Here is an 8,249-nt window from a genome sequence, read left to right on the forward strand (position 1 = left end):
TGCAACCAGCATTCAAACAGGAGGTAGTTTGGATGTGTGGCTCTGACAATCCTACCATATACTTTTAAGGCATATGGTGGTGGTTGTATATGGGTCTCTTGTTGGTATTTCTTGATGTATTTGGCCTTGTTGCTTTAGTGGCCTGTACAAATCTCTTACAAAATAATGAAACGCATGTATGAAGTACTAACTATATGGTCATGTGTTTGGTATAAAACATGGATAATTCACTAACTGCTTTCCTTCTTGGTCATTCATTTGAATAGTGTGGGGAGTGCTTTTTCCTTTGTGTAATCAATTTAATTCAGTTGTGAATTTATTTATGTCACAGATATCTATAGCTACCCATGAGGGATACAGCTGGGCCTCGGATGCATGTCTAACATCTAGATTTTACAGCAATACAAGCATTTTCTCCTCCTGATTACCAGTTATCTGAACATCCAGGTAAGATTTCTGCATTAATTAATTTGCTATCCCTTACTCAGGGCAAAAATCATTTATTTTCTTCTTGCCCACTCCTAACATTCATTTCCTACACCTAACTATGGCCCATTAATGGACAATTTGGTACTATAATAACTATGCATTATGATTCTGTGTACAACAAATAGATGAAAACGTGCACATTTATTAAAAAAAACTCTTGATTATACCATCATAAAGTATATTTTCAGCCTGAAATATTTCCCCTTGGGTTGAGTTTCTCAGAATCTTCATCTAGTATAAATGCTTTCATATTTACTTTTTTAGATCATAGTGATATATATGGATAATTGTTGAGGGGGATGTTTTCATACTTGGTGAGTATGAAAGTATGAAACAGGGTTTTATAATAAAACTATAAGGCAAAGGGCCTATAACAAGTCTACAACATGAGCTCTTACAATGAATTTTTATGTTGAGCCTCTCTCTCTTCTCTATGATTGTAGTTAGAGCCCTTTGGCTACATAATTTTTCAATACCATAACGAGAGAGCCTAGCTTGCATAACACTTACATACTGAATTTTATCCATCTAAGGCCTTCCACTTTGGAGGCCAAATACATTAGGAAACACACATCATGATTTGCCATCATTAAGACCCAACCTAGGTTTTAACTAGTTTAAAGAGAACTTCAATGGCCATAGAAAACATATGTCTTTGTTAATATCCCAAAACTGACATTGTAAGGTAGTTACCCAGTCTCATATTATTTGTGCAATGTCCAATTTTATACCGAACTCTTTTTAGCCCTTTAGACTACATTTAACTTTGTCAATGATTATCGCAAGATAATCCATCTATGTGCGTTTTTGGTGGAAATTGCAGTTTTGTTGTTTTCATCCTTACTAACTATAGTGTTTTCCAACCACCATTAGATGGATAAAACATGGATGCATATTGAAGATAGATTGCAGTCCAATGAATATGGTGAAGGTGTTAGACAATTCATGGCTTTGGCACAAGCCAATTCACCGGGATCAGATCGCATCCGGTGTCTGTGTAAGCGATGCCGAAATAGAGCTTTCCAGCCTTTGAATCTGGTGGAAAATCACTTGTTTATTATAGGGATTGATCCAAACTATACTGAATGGATATTCCATGGAGAAGATGACCCGTTCCTACACACTACATTTTCTGATGATGAAGGTGATGATGCATCAGATGTTGATGAGTATATTGATGAAGTGGACGATCTTTTAGATGACATTCGGATGGGGTCGTTTATGGATAATACAGCTACAAATGATGGAGATGCAGACATTGATGATGAACCACACACCTCGACTACTCCATCCTTCTTGAGTTTCGAGGAGTTGGTTGCCGATGCACGACGTCCACTTTATCCTTCATGTTCAAATTTCTCAAAGTTGTCATTTATAGTGAAGTTGCTTCACATCAAGACAATTGGTGGTTGGACGGTGAAGTCCTTTAATATGGTTATCAAGTTATTGCAAGCCGCATTCCCGGAAGCTGTTTTCCCTAACTCATATAACAACGCCCGCCGATTGGAGCGTGGTTTAGGATTTAGTTACAAAAAAATTGATGTTTGTCCAAATGATTGTGCCTTATTTTGGAAGGCAAATGCTCAGTACAATGAATGCCCTAAATGTAGTGCATCTAGATGGATTTCAAGCACAAGTAACCAACGGCGGATAACCCAAAAAATTCTCCGATATTTCTGATGACTTGCAAAATTTTGTATTGCAAATTTTACAAGATCGCTTGAGCGGAGGCTTTTGCCGCTCGAGCAAATTCAGGCAGATTCAAACGCTCGACTGCCGCTCGACAGTGAGCTCGAGCGGGTTGCTGGAAAACAAAGATCGCTCGAGCGGAGACATTGGCCGCTCGAGCGAAATCAGGCAGAGTCGAACGCTCGATGTGCGCTCGACACCCCGTTCGAACGAACATCGTATTTTGACAGATTTAAGGTTTTCCGCTGTCACACCATATAAAATGGATTTTTCACTCTATGGCCGCGGTGGTTGACTGGAGAACACTTTTTGGGACAGAAAAACACAGGTAGAAGGATTCAATTTATCTGTTTTGGAGAGGGAATTCCATATTTTGCACGTACGTTAGAATCATACACGAGCACAGATGGGAGAAAAGCATTGAATCATTTCCTTGAGTTTTTTGAAGACGAGTTGCGGCTGCGAGGAGTATTTTTTATCGTTTATTTTCTTCCAATATTCTCAGAATAATTATGGTGAATTCGTTTATATTGAATTTCATTTCTAGCATGAGCTAAATTTTATTTATTCTAGGAAAACGATGTAACCTATTTTCGAACTATGCTTGATTGTTTATGCTAATTTAAGGCAATTCTCTCTTTGTTTATCTGATTTATTCTGAGTTTATTGTTTCTAATTAACTGGTCATTGATTAGATGATATTTAATCTTGTGATTTGCTATCGAAAGATGGAATCATAGGGTAGATCTTGAATATTTCAGCATAGGTAAATATAGAGATCGAAAGACTTGTATGAACCTATGTAGTAATTAAATAATTGATCTTATTGCTTACTTGATTATTTAATTTGCATATTCTTGTGTGAATTGATAAACAAGAGTTATTTCCAATTGACTATCGAAAGAGGCTTTTGGATGAATTAGAGATTTGCTAATAGACGAAAAGAATTAAATTAAATTAGCTGGATGAGAAAAGCATAGTGAAGAATTAGGTGAAATCGATTTCCTAGAAGTTTTCTTTCCCATAAATTTGATCTTTGAACGTCAGTTTTATTTCCTTTGCGTATTTTTCTTTGAGTTGATCTTAGTTTAATTTGCAACTACAAAAATCTTAGTGATTCCTCTAGATAAAATTGAGATTAGTATAATTTTGGTATTTGACAAAAGTAAGGTACCAATCCCTGAGGACGATCTTTTCTTATCATTTTATTATAAAACTACGATACTGTGCACTTGCAGTTTTGCACCAATCAAGTTTTTGGCACCGTTGCTGGGGATTGGTTTATTCTTATTCTTTTTGTCAATATCGATACAAAGTAATCTTGGTTTTAATTTAGAATTTTATTTTATCTTTGCTCTATAGGTGTGTTTTTGACATTAGATGCGCTGTGCTAGATCTCGTGATATTATTCATTTTGATCCAGAGATTGAAAGAACTCTTAGATTACGAAGAAGAAATAAGATACTAGTCATGGCTGAAGAAGAACGTGAGGCACTACCACGCACCTTGAAGGACTATGTACGACCAGTTGTGAATGGAAATTACTCGAGCATAATGCGCCAGACAATTAATGCCAACAACTTTGAGCTCAAACCAGCTTTGATTAGCATGGTGCAACAGGCTCAATTCAGCTGATCGCCACTCGATGATCCCAATATTCATTTGGCAATGTTCTTAGAGATTTGTGACATTGTGAAGATCAATGGTGTTACTGAAGACATCATTAGACTGAGATTGTTTCTTTTTTCTTTGAGGGACAAGGCTAGATGTTGGCTACAATCTCTACAACCGGGAAGCATCATTAGTTGACAGAACATGGCTGAGAGGTTTCTTGCTAAATTCTTTCCTCCTGCAAAACTGCCCAACTCAGGAGTGAGATTGGCTAGTTCAACCAAAATGATTTTGAGTCATTCTATGACGTGTGGGAGAGGTATAAAGACTTGGTTCGACGTTGCCCACAACATGGATTGCCAGATTGGTTGCAAGTTCAGATGTTCTATAATGGGTTAAATGGGCAAACTTGAACTATAGTTGATGCTACTTCTGGTGGAACTTTGATGTCGAAGACAGCTGAGGGTGCTGCTGCCCTTTTGGAAGAAATGGCCTCAAATAACTATCAATGGCCAACTGAGAGGACTTTGGCTAAGAAGGTTGCTGGAATTCATGACTTGGAGCTGATAGCAGCCCTTTCAGCTCAAGTAGCTACTCTATCTCATCAGATTTCAGCCTTGACAACATAAAGGATATCACAAAGTACAGAATATGTTGCATCTACAAGTATAATAGTTCCAAGTAATGAAGCGAGTTAAGAACAAGTTCAATATGTCAACAATCGAAACTACAACTATCGTGGTAATCCCATGCCAAATTACTATCATCCAGGGCTTAGAAATCAAGAGAATTTGTCATATGAAAATACAAAGAATGTGTTGCAACCTCAACATCCTCCAGGATTTGATAGCCAACCAAGCGAGAAGAAGATATCACTTGAGGATGCCATGGTTTCCTTTGTTCAGGAGACCAATGCAAGGTTTAAAAAGATTGATTTACGATTGGACAACATTGAGACTCATTGTAGCAATATAGGAGCCACTATGAAGAATCTTGAAGTGCAAATTGGGCAACTAGCCACTACCATCAATGCCCAACAAAGAGGAGCTTTTCCTAATAACACTGAAGTTAATCCAAAAGAATAATGTAAGGCCATCACACTTAGGAGTGGAAAAGAAATTGAGAGGTCACCATTAAAGGAGAGCAAGTCCACCCCTACCGCTGCGAACAATGGCCAAAGCAAAGATCAAGTAGAAGAAGATGAGATTGTCAATGATACACTAAGAGAGACCGACTTGCCTCCTGCAATTTCATTTTCTGACAATCCTCCTATTCTCGCTCCTCCACTTCCTTACCCTCAGCGTTTTCAAAAGCAAAAATTAGATAAGCAATTTTCTAAATTTTTGGATATTTTTAAGAAAATTCACATAAATATTCATTTTGCAAATGCCTTGGAACAAATGCCAAATTATATCAAATTCCTGAAGGACATCATTTCCAAGAAGAGAAGATTGGAGGAGTTTGAAACAGTGAAGCATTCTGAAGAATGCAGTGCCATTCTTCAAAAGAAATTGCCTCAAAAATTAAAAGATTCGGGGAGTTTCACTTTGCCTTGCACTATTGGGAATTCATTTTTTGATAGGGTTTTATGTGATCTTTGTGCTAGCATTAATCTTATGCCACTTTCTATATGCAGGAAATTAGGACTTGGAGAGATGAAGCACACAACAATTTCTTTGCAACTAGTGGATCGGTCCATCAAGTATTCACGTGGAATCATAGAAGACGTATTGGTAAAGGTGGATAAATTTATTTTTCCTGATGATTTTGTGGTATTAGACATGGAAGAAGATGAAGAAGTCCCTCTAATTCTTGGCCACGGGAAGAGCTTTGATTGATGTTCAAAAGGGTGAATTAACATTGAGAGTTAATAAGGATGAAGTTATGTTCAACATCTACCAAATCATGAAATTTTCAGAAGATCCAAATACTTGCTTTCGGGTAGATGTCATTAAGCAATGTGTAGAAGAGGCCTTTCAAGAAGATATGCCATCCGATCACCTAGAACACTGTATCACCACTTCATCTCATGTTTTTGATTTTAATAATTCTGCTATTTGTGAATCTGACTTGCCTTTTGTTAGTGAAGAATTTCTCCACTATGTTTTTGCTTTGGAAGCATTGCAGCAGGTTACATCACTTAGTAATGAAGTGGGGAAGCTAGAGCCGGTGGTACCAAAGGCTGAATCTGAAAATGTTAAAGAAAAGATACAGAAAAATACAACTCCGGAATTGAAGCAATTACCTGAGCATCTTCGCTATGCGTTCTTGGGGGATAGTGATACATTTCCAGTGATTGTTGCTACATCACTCACACCTGAAGAAGAGGAAAAGTTGCTGCATGTATTGAGGGAGCATAGAGCAGCCTTGGGATGGACTATTTCTGACATAAAAGGAATAAGTCCCTCCATTTGTATGCACAAAATTTTAATGGAGGAGCTTTACAAGCCAACGATCGAGCACCAAAGAAGATTAAATCCAGCAATGAAGGAAGTAGTGAGATCTGAAATTTTGAAACTTCTTAATGCTGGAATCATTTATGCTATTTCAGATAGCTCATGGGTAAGTCCAGTGCAAGTTGTACCAAAGAAGGGTGGAATGACGGTGGTGAAAAATGACAATAATGAGTTCATTCCTACAAGAACAGTCACGGGATGGCGTGTATGCATGGATTACCTCAAGTTGAATAAAGCAACAAGGAAGGATCATTTTTCACTTCCATTCATTGATCAAATGTTGGATCGATTGGCTGGGTACTCCTACTATTGTTTTTTGGATTGTTATTCGGGGTATAATCAGATTGCTATAGCTCCTGAAGATCAAGAGAAAACTACATTCACATGTCCCTATGGAATGTTTGCTTTTAGGAGGATGCCATTTGGATTGTGTAACACCCCTGTGACATTTCAACGTTGCATGATGGCTATCTTTTCTGATATGGTGGAAGATATAATAGAAGTTTTCATGGATGATTTTTCAGTTTTTGGTATATCTTTTGATCATTGTTTGCATAACTTAGCTCTTGTTTTGCAGAGATGTGAAGATAAGAATCTAATCCTGAACTGGGAGAAGTGTCATTTCATGGTTCAAGAAGGGATCGTGCTTGGCCATAGAGTATCATCTAAAGGAATTGAAGTGGATCGAGCCAAAATTGCAACCATAGAGAAACTACCACCTCCAAAGAATGTGAAGGGAATCAGAAGTTTTCTGGGACATGCGGGATTTTATAGAAGATTTATCAAGGATTTTTCTAAACTCTCTAAACCTTTATGTAATCTTTTTGAGAAAAATTCTGCATTTAACTTTGATGTTGTGTGTTTGCAGGCCTTTAATGCACTCAAGGAGAAACTAATTTCAGCACCAATTGTGATTGTGCCTAATTGGAGTCAACCTTTTGAAGTTATGTGCGATGCAAGTGACTTTGCAATTGGAGCAGTGTTGGGGCAAAGGCAAGACAAGCTGTTTAGAGCCATCTATTATGCAAGCCGACCATTGAATGAAGCTCAGTTAAATTATACAACAATTGAGAAGGAGATGCTTGCTGTGGTATTTGCTTGTGATAAATTTCGGTCTTACCTCATTGGTACAAAGGTGATAGTGTTCACTGATCATGCAGCACTTCGCTATTTGTTTGGCAAGAAGGATGCTAAGCCTAGGCTAATTTGTTGGATCCTACTTCTTCAAGAATTTGATTTGGATATTCGAGACAAGAAAGGAAGTGAAAATTTAGTTGCTGACCATCTCTCTCGGTTAGAGCAAGAGGAAGAAAAAACAGATTCAGTGGTCCAAGAGGCATTCCCTGATAAGTAGTTGTTTGCATGTGAGATCAAGCTTCCGTGGTATGCTGATATTGTTAACTACCTAGCTTGTAAAGTTTTACCACCTGATCTTACTTACCGTCAACGTAAGAAGTTTTTGCATGATGTGAATTATTATCTTTGGGATGAGCATTTTTTGTTCAAAAGATGCCCTGATCAAATCATTAGAAGATGTGTGCCAGAAGAAGAGATGCAAGACATCCTCCATTATTGCCATTCATCATCATATGGAGGACACTTTGGAGCCACCCGTACAGCAGCTAAGGTACTTCAAAGTGGGTTCTTTTGGCCTTCTATTTTTCATGATAGTTACACTTTGGTGAAAACTTGTGACCGATCCCAATGTATGGGAAATATTTCAAGGTGTCATAAGTTACCACTGAAAGGTATCTTAGAAGTTAAGTTGTTTGATGTTTGGGGAATAGATTTTATGGGGCCTTTTCCTCCTTCTTTTGGTTTTGCTTATATCTTATTAGCAGTTGACTATGTGTCAAAATGGGTGGAAGCAATTGCTACAACAACAAATGATGCAAAGGTAGTGCTCAAATTTCTGCACAAGCATATGTTCACAAGATTTGGCACTCCACGAGCTATTATTAGTGATGAAGGGACTCACTTTTGCAACAAGTTGTTTGAAAATCT

The 8,249-nt window shown here is 37.6% G+C and overlaps 1 non-coding gene across 1 annotated transcript; it reads right to left on the reverse strand.

Moving 5' to 3' along the window:
• Positions 1–4,040: 4,040 nt before the first annotated feature.
• LOC122305877 lies at positions 4,041–4,147 on the reverse strand. The gene has a single exon (XR_006241305.1). It is a non-coding gene; the product is annotated as a small nucleolar RNA R71 (small nucleolar RNA).
• Positions 4,148–8,249: the final 4,102 nt, after the last annotated feature.

The sequence above is a fragment of the Carya illinoinensis genome, chromosome 3 (assembly GCF_018687715.1).
Source record: "Carya illinoinensis cultivar Pawnee chromosome 3, C.illinoinensisPawnee_v1, whole genome shotgun sequence".
In the NCBI taxonomy this organism is placed as follows: Eukaryota; Viridiplantae; Streptophyta; class Magnoliopsida; order Fagales; family Juglandaceae; genus Carya; species Carya illinoinensis.